Source organism: Pan troglodytes, chromosome 14, assembly GCF_028858775.2.
Source record: "Pan troglodytes isolate AG18354 chromosome 14, NHGRI_mPanTro3-v2.0_pri, whole genome shotgun sequence".
NCBI classification, from domain to species: Eukaryota; Metazoa; Chordata; class Mammalia; order Primates; family Hominidae; genus Pan; species Pan troglodytes.
The window spans coordinates 15,002,919-15,016,944 of NC_072412.2; positions in this window are offsets into that span (position 1 = coordinate 15,002,919).

The following is a 14,026-nucleotide window of genomic DNA, read 5'->3' on the forward strand; positions in this document are numbered from 1 at the left end:
AACGGTTCGCGACTCGCGCATGCGCATTGGCTGAGCCGATTCGCGCTCCACTCCTGACAGATAGGCTGTGTCCCCTTTAAATATCGCCACCGCCGCGCGGCGGCCATGATGCTCCTCCTGCTGCCACGGCAGCGGCTGGATCCTGGGACCTGTTTGGGGCGGCGTGGGAGAGGGGGCCGCGGGTGTCTCGTCCTGTCCCAGGCCCAAAACCCCAGGGGACCTGTCCTCAGGAGCTGCATGAGCCCATTTCCACCGAAGGAGGGGGAGCTTCAGGACGCCTGCTGTGTTCTCCGGACTCCCGTTGAGATCCGATTTTGGCCCTTTCCGAGTGAGACAGGATGGGCTCACCGCATCTGGTCAGGCCGGCAGGGCCTGGCTGCAGCACAGAATGATCCCATAGGTCTCAAGGCCTAGTGTCAGCTGCAAATTCACTCATCCATCAGCCCTCTGCCTCCCTCCTCCTTTGAAAGAGCAGTGGCCTGCCCGGCTTGTAAAAGCCCTGGGGTTCCGGAAAGCCGACCGCGCTTTCCAGGACACCTGCAATGAGGAACAGAGGTGAATCCGAGGGGGTGACCATGTGACCACGCGTGGCACTGGCCAATCCCACAGCAGTTGGTGTTAATATGTGTCACTGGAGGCATACGGGGTGACGGCCAAACAAAGCATCATGTCCAGGTATGTGCCAGTGGAAGGGGGAAACGGCTGACGTTTCCATCAATGCCAAGGAATATCAAAGAACACCTGGGACCCGGGGGTTGGGGGGGCCGCCTGTGCCTGCCCAAGCCACGTTTTCAAATGCCTACCAGAGGAGCAAAGAGGGTTCTGCAAAATTCGCATCATCCCCAATCCTCCACCGACCCGGTAGCCCTGACGCAACTTCGGCTGGCACAAACCCACAGATAGTGGGAAGGAAACACACAGAGACTGAGAGACAGACAGAGAAGAGAGAATGGGAGACACATACACAGACACCTACACACACACACACACACACACACACTCACAGTCATACAGCAGAGGAGAGCAGCCCAGGGGCACGCAGGAAGACCCGTCCTTGAGATCACGGACGGCGGCACGACTTTTGGGGAGACTCACCCCAACCAACACCGTCCGTGCAGGCCTGAGGCTGGGATCCCGTGCTGCTTCCCCCGACTCTGCCTGGGGTTTCATCATCATGGTCGGCCCTTTGCGACTCCTGGCATCCGGAGACGTTCCCTTCCACCCCGTGGCGAGGTGAGGCCTTAGCCTCAGAGCCTCGATACCCAAGCACTGCCACGGAGGGCTCCTGCTCTGCCAAGCCTCGGGGCCTGGTTTCTACGACAATCTTGGGAACCACTGTGACGGGAGAAACGGTTCGCGACTCGCGCATGCGCATTGGCTGAGCCGATTCGCGCTCCACTCCTGACAGATAGGCTGTGTCCCCTTTAAATATCGCCACCGCCGCGCGGCGGCCATGATGCTCCTCCTGCTGCCACGGCAGCGGCTGGATCCTGGGACCTGTTTGGGGCGGCGTGGGAGAGGGGGCCGCGGGTGTCTCGTCCTGTCCCAGGCCCAAAACCCCAGGGGACCTGTCCTCAGGAGCTGCATGAGCCCATTTCCACCGAAGGAGGGGGAGCTTCAGGACACCTGCTGTGTTCTCCGGACTCCCGTTGAGATCCGATTTTGGCCCTTTCCGAGTGAGACAGGATGGGCTCACCGCATCTGGTCAGGCCGGCAGGGCCTGGCTGCAGCACAGAATGATCCCATAGGTCTCAAGGCCTAGTGTCAGCTGCAAATTCACTCATCCATCAGCCCTCTGCCTCCCTCCTCCTTTGAAAGAGCAGTGGCCTGCCCGGCTTGTAAAAGCCCTGGGGTTCCGGAAAGCCGACCGCGCTTTCCAGGACACCTGCAATGAGGAACAGAGGCGAATCCGAGGGGGTGACCATGTGACCACGCGTGGCACTGGCCAATCCCACAGCAGTTGGTGTTAATATGTGTCACTGGAGGCATACGGGGTGACGGCCAAACAAAGCATCATGTCCAGGTATGTGCCAGTGGAAGGGGGAAACGGCTGACGTTTCCATCAATGCCAAGGAATATCAAAGAACACCTGGGACCCGGGGGTTGGGGGGGCCGCCTGTGCCTGCCCAAGCCACGTTTTCAAATGCCTACCAGAGGAGCAAAGAGGGTTCTGCAAAATTCGCATCATCCCCAATCCTCCACCGACCCGGTAGCCCTGACGCAACTTCGGCTGGCACAAACCCACAGATAGTGGGAAGGAAACACACAGAGACTGAGAGTCAGACAGAGAAGAGAGAATGGGAGACACATACACAGACACCTACACACACACACACACACACACACACACACACACACACTCACAGTCATACAGCAGAGGAGAGCAGCCCAGGGGCACGCAGGAAGACCCGTCCTTGAGATCACGGACGGCGGCACGACTTTTGGGGAGACTCACCCCAACCAACACCGTCCGTGCAGGCCTGAGGCTGGGATCCCGTGCTGCTTCCCCCGACTCTGCCTGGGGTTTCATCATCATGGTCGGCCCTTTGCGACTCCTGGCATCCGGAGACGTTCCCTTCCACCCCGTGGCGAGGTGAGGCCTTAGCCTCAGAGCCTCGATACCCAAGCACTGCCACGGAGGGCTCCTGCTCTGCCAAGCCTCGGGGCCTGGTTTCTACGACAATCTTGGGAACCACTGTGACGGGAGAAACGGTTCGCGACTCGCGCATGCGCATTGGCTGAGCCGATTCGCGCTCCACTCCTGACAGATAGGCTGTGTCCCCTTTAAATATCGCCACCGCCGCGCGGCGGCCATGATGCTCCTCCTGCTGCCACGGCAGCGGCTGGATCCTGGGACCTGTTTGGGGCGGCGTGGGAGAGGGGGCCGCGGGTGTCTCGTCCTGTCCCAGGCCCAAAACCCCAGGGGACCTGTCCTCAGGAGCTGCATGAGCCCATTTCCACCGAAGGAGGGGGAGCTTCAGGACGCCTGCTGTGTTCTCCGGACTCCCGTTGAGATCCGATTTTGGCCCTTTCCGAGTGAGACAGGATGGGCTCACCGCATCTGGTCAGGCCGGCAGGGCCTGGCTGCAGCACAGAATGATCCCATAGGTCTCAAGGCCTAGTGTCAGCTGCAAATTCACTCATCCATCAGCCCTCTGCCTCCCTCCTCCTTTGAAAGAGCAGTGGCCTGCCCGGCTTGTAAAAGCCCTGGGGTTCCGGAAAGCCGACCGCGCTTTCCAGGACACCTGCAATGAGGAACAGAGGCGAATCCGAGGGGGTGACCATGTGACCACGCGTGGCACTGGCCAATCCCACAGCAGTTGGTGTTAATATGTGTCACTGGAGGCATACGGGGTGACGGCCAAACAAAGCATCATGTCCAGGTATGTGCCAGTGGAAGGGGGAAACGGCTGACGTTTCCATCAATGCCAAGGAATATCAAAGAACACCTGGGACCCGGGGGTTGGGGGGGCCGCCTGTGCCTGCCCAAGCCACGTTTTCAAATGCCTACCAGAGGAGCAAAGAGGGTTCTGCAAAATTCGCATCATCCCCAATCCTCCACCGACCCGGTAGCCCTGACGCAACTTCGGCTGGCACAAACCCACAGATAGTGGGAAGGAAACACACAGAGACTGAGAGACAGACAGAGAAGAGAGAATGGGAGACACATACACAGACACCTACACACACACACACACACACACACACACACACACTCACAGTCATACAGCAGAGGAGAGCAGCCCAGGGGCACGCAGGAAGACCCGTCCTTGAGATCACGGACGGCGGCACGACTTTTGGGGAGACTCACCCCAACCAACACCGTCCGTGCAGGCCTGAGGCTGGGATCCCGTGCTGCTTCCCCCGACTCTGCCTGGGGTTTCATCATCATGGTCGGCCCTTTGCGACTCCTGGCATCCGGAGACGTTCCCTTCCACCCCGTGGCGAGGTGAGGCCTTAGCCTCAGAGCCTCGATACCCAAGCACTGCCACGGAGGGCTCCTGCTCTGCCAAGCCTCGGGGCCTGGTTTCTACGACAATCTTGGGAACCACTGTGACGGGAGAAACGGTTCGCGACTCGCGCATGCGCATTGGCTGAGCCGATTCGCGCTCCACTCCTGACAGATAGGCTGTGTCCCCTTTAAATATCGCCACCGCCGCGCGGCGGCCATGATGCTCCTCCTGCTGCCACGGCAGCGGCTGGATCCTGGGACCTGTTTGGGGCGGCGTGGGAGAGGGGGCCGCGGGTGTCTCGTCCTGTCCCAGGCCCAAAACCCCAGGGGACCTGTCCTCAGGAGCTGCATGAGCCCATTTCCACCGAAGGAGGGGGAGCTTCAGGACGCCTGCTGTGTTCTCCGGACTCCCGTTGAGATCCGATTTTGGCCCTTTCCGAGTGAGACAGGATGGGCTCACCGCATCTGGTCAGGCCGGCAGGGCCTGGCTGCAGCACAGAATGATCCCATAGGTCTCAAGGCCTAGTGTCAGCTGCAAATTCACTCATCCATCAGCCCTCTGCCTCCCTCCTCCTTTGAAAGAGCAGTGGCCTGCCCGGCTTGTAAAAGCCCTGGGGTTCCGGAAAGCCGACCGCGCTTTCCAGGACACCTGCAATGAGGAACAGAGGCGAATCCGAGGGGGTGACCATGTGACCACGCGTGGCACTGGCCAATCCCACAGCAGTTGGTGTTAATATGTGTCACTGGAGGCATACGGGGTGACGGCCAAACAAAGCATCATGTCCAGGTATGTGCCAGTGGAAGGGGGAAACGGCTGACGTTTCCATCAATGCCAAGGAATATCAAAGAACACCTGGGACCCGGGGGTTGGGGGGGCCGCCTGTGCCTGCCCAAGCCACGTTTTCAAATGCCTACCAGAGGAGCAAAGAGGGTTCTGCAAAATTCGCATCATCCCCAATCCTCCACCGACCCGGTAGCCCTGACGCAACTTCGGCTGGCACAAACCCACAGATAGTGGGAAGGAAACACACAGAGACTGAGAGACAGACAGAGAAGAGAGAATGGGAGACACATACACAGACACCTACACACACACACACACACACACACACTCACAGTCATACAGCAGAGGAGAGCAGCCCAGGGGCACGCAGGAAGACCCGTCCTTGAGATCACGGACGGCGGCACGACTTTTGGGGAGACTCACCCCAACCAACACCGTCCGTGCAGGCCTGAGGCTGGGATCCCGTGCTGCTTCCCCCGACTCTGCCTGGGGTTTCATCATCATGGTCGGCCCTTTGCGACTCCTGGCATCCGGAGACGTTCCCTTCCACCCCGTGGCGAGGTGAGGCCTTAGCCTCAGAGCCTCGATACCCAAGCACTGCCACGGAGGGCTCCTGCTCTGCCAAGCCTCGGGGCCTGGTTTCTACGACAATCTTGGGAACCACTGTGACGGGAGAAACGGTTCGCGACTCGCGCATGCGCATTGGCTGAGCCGATTCGCGCTCCACTCCTGACAGATAGGCTGTGTCCCCTTTAAATATCGCCACCGCCGCGCGGCGGCCATGATGCTCCTCCTGCTGCCACGGCAGCGGCTGGATCCTGGGACCTGTTTGGGGCGGCGTGGGAGAGGGGGCCGCGGGTGTCTCGTCCTGTCCCAGGCCCAAAACCCCAGGGGACCTGTCCTCAGGAGCTGCATGAGCCCATTTCCACCGAAGGAGGGGGAGCTTCAGGACGCCTGCTGTGTTCTCCGGACTCCCGTTGAGATCCGATTTTGGCCCTTTCCGAGTGAGACAGGATGGGCTCACCGCATCTGGTCAGGCCGGCAGGGCCTGGCTGCAGCACAGAATGATCCCATAGGTCTCAAGGCCTAGTGTCAGCTGCAAATTCACTCATCCATCAGCCCTCTGCCTCCCTCCTCCTTTGAAAGAGCAGTGGCCTGCCCGGCTTGTAAAAGCCCTGGGGTTCCGGAAAGCCGACCGCGCTTTCCAGGACACCTGCAATGAGGAACAGAGGCGAATCCGAGGGGGTGACCATGTGACCACGCGTGGCACTGGCCAATCCCACAGCAGTTGGTGTTAATATGTGTCACTGGAGGCATACGGGGTGACGGCCAAACAAAGCATCATGTCCAGGTATGTGCCAGTGGAAGGGGGAAACGGCTGACGTTTCCATCAATGCCAAGGAATATCAAAGAACACCTGGGACCCGGGGGTTGGGGGGGCCGCCTGTGCCTGCCCAAGCCACGTTTTCAAATGCCTACCAGAGGAGCAAAGAGGGTTCTGCAAAATTCGCATCATCCCCAATCCTCCACCGACCCGGTAGCCCTGACGCAACTTCGGCTGGCACAAACCCACAGATAGTGGGAAGGAAACACACAGAGACTGAGAGACAGACAGAGAAGAGAGAATGGGAGACACATACACAGACACCTACACACACACACACACACACACACACTCACAGTCATACAGCAGAGGAGAGCAGCCCAGGGGCATGCAGGAAGACCCGTCCTTGAGATCACGGACGGCGGCACGACTTTTGGGGAGACTCACCCCAACCAACACCGTCCGTGCAGGCCTGAGGCTGGGATCCCGTGCTGCTTCCCCCGACTCTGCCTGGGGTTTCATCATCATGGTCGGCCCTTTGCGACTCCTGGCATCCGGAGACGTTCCCTTCCACCCCGTGGCGAGGTGAGGCCTTAGCCTCAGAGCCTCGATACCCAAGCACTGCCACGGAGGGCTCCTGCTCTGCCAAGCCTCGGGGCCTGGTTTCTACGACAATCTTGGGAACCACTGTGACGGGAGAAACGGTTCGCGACTCGCGCATGCGCATTGGCTGAGCCGATTCGCGCTCCACTCCTGACAGATAGGCTGTGTCCCCTTTAAATATCGCCACCGCCGCGCGGCGGCCATGATGCTCCTCCTGCTGCCACGGCAGCGGCTGGATCCTGGGACCTGTTTGGGGCGGCGTGGGAGAGGGGGCCGCGGGTGTCTCGTCCTGTCCCAGGCCCAAAACCCCAGGGGACCTGTCCTCAGGAGCTGCATGAGCCCATTTCCACCGAAGGAGGGGGAGCTTCAGGACGCCTGCTGTGTTCTCCGGACTCCCGTTGAGATCCGATTTTGGCCCTTTCCGAGTGAGACAGGATGGGCTCACCGCATCTGGTCAGGCCGGCAGGGCCTGGCTGCAGCACAGAATGATCCCATAGGTCTCAAGGCCTAGTGTCAGCTGCAAATTCACTCATCCATCAGCCCTCTGCCTCCCTCCTCCTTTGAAAGAGCAGTGGCCTGCCCGGCTTGTAAAAGCCCTGGGGTTCCGGAAAGCCGACCGCGCTTTCCAGGACACCTGCAATGAGGAACAGAGGCGAATCCGAGGGGGTGACCATGTGACCACGCGTGGCACTGGCCAATCCCACAGCAGTTGGTGTTAATATGTGTCACTGGAGGCATACGGGGTGACGGCCAAACAAAGCATCATGTCCAGGTATGTGCCAGTGGAAGGGGGAAACGGCTGACGTTTCCATCAATGCCAAGGAATATCAAAGAACACCTGGGACCCGGGGGTTGGGGGGGCCGCCTGTGCCTGCCCAAGCCACGTTTTCAAATGCCTACCAGAGGAGCAAAGAGGGTTCTGCAAAATTCGCATCATCCCCAATCCTCCACCGACCCGGTAGCCCTGACGCAACTTCGGCTGGCACAAACCCACAGATAGTGGGAAGGAAACACACAGAGACTGAGAGACAGACAGAGAAGAGAGAATGGGAGACACATACACAGACACCTACACACACACACACACACACACACACACACACACTCACAGTCATACAGCAGAGGAGAGCAGCCCAGGGGCACGCAGGAAGACCCGTCCTTGAGATCACGGACGGCGGCACGACTTTTGGGGAGACTCACCCCAACCAACACCGTCCGTGCAGGCCTGAGGCTGGGATCCCGTGCTGCTTCCCCCGACTCTGCCTGGGGTTTCATCATCATGGTCGGCCCTTTGCGACTCCTGGCATCCGGAGACGTTCCCTTCCACCCCGTGGCGAGGTGAGGCCTTAGCCTCAGAGCCTCGATACCCAAGCACTGCCACGGAGGGCTCCTGCTCTGCCAAGCCTCGGGGCCTGGTTTCTACGACAATCTTGGGAACCACTGTGACGGGAGAAACGGTTCGCGACTCGCGCATGCGCATTGGCTGAGCCGATTCGCGCTCCACTCCTGACAGATAGGCTGTGTCCCCTTTAAATATCGCCACCGCCGCGCGGCGGCCATGATGCTCCTCCTGCTGCCACGGCAGCGGCTGGATCCTGGGACCTGTTTGGGGCGGCGTGGGAGAGGGGGCCGCGGGTGTCTCGTCCTGTCCCAGGCCCAAAACCCCAGGGGACCTGTCCTCAGGAGCTGCATGAGCCCATTTCCACCGAAGGAGGGGGAGCTTCAGGACGCCTGCTGTGTTCTCCGGACTCCCGTTGAGATCCGATTTTGGCCCTTTCCGAGTGAGACAGGATGGGCTCACCGCATCTGGTCAGGCCGGCAGGGCCTGGCTGCAGCACAGAATGATCCCATAGGTCTCAAGGCCTAGTGTCAGCTGCAAATTCACTCATCCATCAGCCCTCTGCCTCCCTCCTCCTTTGAAAGAGCAGTGGCCTGCCCGGCTTGTAAAAGCCCTGGGGTTCCGGAAAGCCGACCGCGCTTTCCAGGACACCTGCAATGAGGAACAGAGGCGAATCCGAGGGGGTGACCATGTGACCACGCGTGGCACTGGCCAATCCCACAGCAGTTGGTGTTAATATGTGTCACTGGAGGCATACGGGGTGACGGCCAAACAAAGCATCATGTCCAGGTATGTGCCAGTGGAAGGGGGAAACGGCTGACGTTTCCATCAATGCCAAGGAATATCAAAGAACACCTGGGACCCGGGGGTTGGGGGGGCCGCCTGTGCCTGCCCAAGCCACGTTTTCAAATGCCTACCAGAGGAGCAAAGAGGGTTCTGCAAAATTCGCATCATCCCCAATCCTCCACCGACCCGGTAGCCCTGACGCAACTTCGGCTGGCACAAACCCACAGATAGTGGGAAGGAAACACACAGAGACTGAGAGACAGACAGAGAAGAGAGAATGGGAGACACATACACAGACACCTACACACACACACACACACACACACACTCACAGTCATACAGCAGAGGAGAGCAGCCCAGGGGCACGCAGGAAGACCCGTCCTTGAGATCACGGACGGCGGCACGACTTTTGGGGAGACTCACCCCAACCAACACCGTCCGTGCAGGCCTGAGGCTGGGATCCCGTGCTGCTTCCCCCGACTCTGCCTGGGGTTTCATCATCATGGTCGGCCCTTTGCGACTCCTGGCATCCGGAGACGTTCCCTTCCACCCCGTGGCGAGGTGAGGCCTTAGCCTCAGAGCCTCGATACCCAAGCACTGCCACGGAGGGCTCCTGCTCTGCCAAGCCTCGGGGCCTGGTTTCTACGACAATCTTGGGAACCACTGTGACGGGAGAAACGGTTCGCGACTCGCGCATGCGCATTGGCTGAGCCGATTCGCGCTCCACTCCTGACAGATAGGCTGTGTCCCCTTTAAATATCGCCACCGCCGCGCGGCGGCCATGATGCTCCTCCTGCTGCCACGGCAGCGGCTGGATCCTGGGACCTGTTTGGGGCGGCGTGGGAGAGGGGGCCGCGGGTGTCTCGTCCTGTCCCAGGCCCAAAACCCCAGGGGACCTGTCCTCAGGAGCTGCATGAGCCCATTTCCACCGAAGGAGGGGGAGCTTCAGGACACCTGCTGTGTTCTCCGGACTCCCGTTGAGATCCGATTTTGGCCCTTTCCGAGTGAGACAGGATGGGCTCACCGCATCTGGTCAGGCCGGCAGGGCCTGGCTGCAGCACAGAATGATCCCATAGGTCTCAAGGCCTAGTGTCAGCTGCAAATTCACTCATCCATCAGCCCTCTGCCTCCCTCCTCCTTTGAAAGAGCAGTGGCCTGCCCGGCTTGTAAAAGCCCTGGGGTTCCGGAAAGCCGACCGCGCTTTCCAGGACACCTGCAATGAGGAACAGAGGCGAATCCGAGGGGGTGACCATGTGACCACGCGTGGCACTGGCCAATCCCACAGCAGTTGGTGTTAATATGTGTCACTGGAGGCATACGGGGTGACGGCCAAACAAAGCATCATGTCCAGGTATGTGCCAGTGGAAGGGGGAAACGGCTGACGTTTCCATCAATGCCAAGGAATATCAAAGAACACCTGGGACCCGGGGGTTGGGGGGGCCGCCTGTGCCTGCCCAAGCCACGTTTTCAAATGCCTACCAGAGGAGCAAAGAGGGTTCTGCAAAATTCGCATCATCCCCAATCCTCCACCGACCCGGTAGCCCTGACGCAACTTCGGCTGGCACAAACCCACAGATAGTGGGAAGGAAACACACAGAGACTGAGAGACAGACAGAGAAGAGAGAATGGGAGACACATACACAGACACCTACACACACACACACACACACACACACACACACACTCACAGTCATACAGCAGAGGAGAGCAGCCCAGGGGCACGCAGGAAGACCCGTCCTTGAGATCACGGACGGCGGCACGACTTTTGGGGAGACTCACCCCAACCAACACCGTCCGTGCAGGCCTGAGGCTGGGATCCCGTGCTGCTTCCCCCGACTCTGCCTGGGGTTTCATCATCATGGTCGGCCCTTTGCGACTCCTGGCATCCGGAGACGTTCCCTTCCACCCCGTGGCGAGGTGAGGCCTTAGCCTCAGAGCCTCGATACCCAAGCACTGCCACGGAGGGCTCCTGCTCTGCCAAGCCTCGGGGCCTGGTTTCTACGACAATCTTGGGAACCACTGTGACGGGAGAAACGGTTCGCGACTCGCGCATGCGCATTGGCTGAGCCGATTCGCGCTCCACTCCTGACAGATAGGCTGTGTCCCCTTTAAATATCGCCACCGCCGCGCGGCGGCCATGATGCTCCTCCTGCTGCCACGGCAGCGGCTGGATCCTGGGACCTGTTTGGGGCGGCGTGGGAGAGGGGGCCGCGGGTGTCTCGTCCTGTCCCAGGCCCAAAACCCCAGGGGACCTGTCCTCAGGAGCTGCATGAGCCCATTTCCACCGAAGGAGGGGGAGCTTCAGGACGCCTGCTGTGTTCTCCGGACTCCCGTTGAGATCCGATTTTGGCCCTTTCCGAGTGAGACAGGATGGGCTCACCGCATCTGGTCAGGCCGGCAGGGCCTGGCTGCAGCACAGAATGATCCCATAGGTCTCAAGGCCTAGTGTCAGCTGCAAATTCACTCATCCATCAGCCCTCTGCCTCCCTCCTCCTTTGAAAGAGCAGTGGCCTGCCCGGCTTGTAAAAGCCCTGGGGTTCCGGAAAGCCGACCGCGCTTTCCAGGACACCTGCAATGAGGAACAGAGGCGAATCCGAGGGGGTGACCATGTGACCACGCGTGGCACTGGCCAATCCCACAGCAGTTGGTGTTAATATGTGTCACTGGAGGCATACGGGGTGACGGCCAAACAAAGCATCATGTCCAGGTATGTGCCAGTGGAAGGGGGAAACGGCTGACGTTTCCATCAATGCCAAGGAATATCAAAGAACACCTGGGACCCGGGGGTTGGGGGGGCCGCCTGTGCCTGCCCAAGCCACGTTTTCAAATGCCTACCAGAGGAGCAAAGAGGGTTCTGCAAAATTCGCATCATCCCCAATCCTCCACCGACCCGGTAGCCCTGACGCAACTTCGGCTGGCACAAACCCACAGATAGTGGGAAGGAAACACACAGAGACTGAGAGACAGACAGAGAAGAGAGAATGGGAGACACATACACAGACACCTACACACACACACACACACACACACACACACACTCACAGTCATACAGCAGAGGAGAGCAGCCCAGGGGCACGCAGGAAGACCCGTCCTTGAGATCACGGACGGCGGCACGACTTTTGGGGAGACTCACCCCAACCAACACCGTCCGTGCAGGCCTGAGGCTGGGATCCCGTGCTGCTTCCCCCGACTCTGCCTGGGGTTTCATCATCATGGTCGGCCCTTTGCGACTCCTGGCATCCGGAGACGTTCCCTTCCACCCCGTGGCGAGGTGAGGCCTTAGCCTCAGAGCCTCGATACCCAAGCACTGCCACGGAGGGCTCCTGCTCTGCCAAGCCTCGGGGCCTGGTTTCTACGACAATCTTGGGAACCACTGTGACGGGAGAAACGGTTCGCGACTCGCGCATGCGCATTGGCTGAGCCGATTCGCGCTCCACTCCTGACAGATAGGCTGTGTCCCCTTTAAATATCGCCACCGCCGCGCGGCGGCCATGATGCTCCTCCTGCTGCCACGGCAGCGGCTGGATCCTGGGACCTGTTTGGGGCGGCGTGGGAGAGGGGGCCGCGGGTGTCTCGTCCTGTCCCAGGCCCAAAACCCCAGGGGACCTGTCCTCAGGAGCTGCATGAGCCCATTTCCACCGAAGGAGGGGGAGCTTCAGGACGCCTGCTGTGTTCTCCGGACTCCCGTTGACATCCGATTTTGGCCCTTTCCGAGTGAGACAGGATGGGCTCACCGCATCTGGTCAGGCCGGCAGGGCCTGGCTGCAGCACAGAATGATCCCATAGGTCTCAAGGCCTAGTGTCAGCTGCAAATTCACTCATCCATCAGCCCTCTGCCTCCCTCCTCCTTTGAAAGAGCAGTGGCCTGCCCGGCTTGTAAAAGCCCTGGGGTTCCGGAAAGCCGACCGCGCTTTCCAGGACACCTGCAATGAGGAACAGAGGCGAATCCGAGGGGGTGACCATGTGACCACGCGTGGCACTGGCCAATCCCACAGCAGTTGGTGTTAATATGTGTCACTGGAGGCATACGGGGTGACGGCCAAACAAAGCATCATGTCCAGGTATGTGCCAGTGGAAGGGGGAAACGGCTGACGTTTCCATCAATGCCAAGGAATATCAAAGAACACCTGGGACCCGGGGGTTGGGGGGGCCGCCTGTGCCTGCCCAAGCCACGTTTTCAAATGCCTACCAGAGGAGCAAAGAGGGTTCTGCAAAATTCGCATCATCCCCAATCCTCCACCGACCCGGTAGCCCTGACGCAACTTCGGCTGGCACAAACCCACAGATAGTGGGAAGGAAACACACAGAGACTGAGAGACAGACAGAGAAGAGAGAATGGGAGACACATACACAGACACCTACACACACACACACACACACACACACTCACAGTCATACAGCAGAGGAGAGCAGCCCAGGGGCACGCAGGAAGACCCGTCCTTGAGATCACGGACGGCGGCACGACTTTTGGGGAGACTCACCCCAACCAACACCGTCCGTGCAGGCCTGAGGCTGGGATCCCGTGCTGCTTCCCCCGACTCTGCCTGGGGTTTCATCATCATGGTCGGCCCTTTGCGACTCCTGGCATCCGGAGACGTTCCCTTCCACCCCGTGGCGAGGTGAGGCCTTAGCCTCAGAGCCTCGATACCCAAGCACTGCCACGGAGGGCTCCTGCTCTGCCAAGCCTCGGGGCCTGGTTTCTACGACAATCTTGGGAACCACTGTGACGGGAGAAACGGTTCGCGACTCGCGCATGCGCATTGGCTGAGCCGATTCGCGCTCCACTCCTGACAGATAGGCTGTGTCCCCTTTAAATATCGCCACCGCCGCGCGGCGGCCATGATGCTCCTCCTGCTGCCACGGCAGCGGCTGGATCCTGGGACCTGTTTGGGGCGGCGTGGGAGAGGGGGCCGCGGGTGTCTCGTCCTGTCCCAGGCCCAAAACCCCAGGGGACCTGTCCTCAGGAGCTGCATGAGCCCATTTCCACCGAAGGAGGGGGAGCTTCAGGACGCCTGCTGTGTTCTCCGGACTCCCGTTGAGATCCGATTTTGGCCCTTTCCGAGTGAGACAGGATGGGCTCACCGCATCTGGTCAGGCCGGCAGGGCCTGGCTGCAGCACAGAATGATCCCATAGGTCTCAAGGCCTAGTGTCAGCTGCAAATTCACTCATCCATCAGCCCTCTGCCTCCCTCCTCCTTTGAAAGAGCAGTGGCCTGCCCGGCTTGTAAAAGCCCTGGG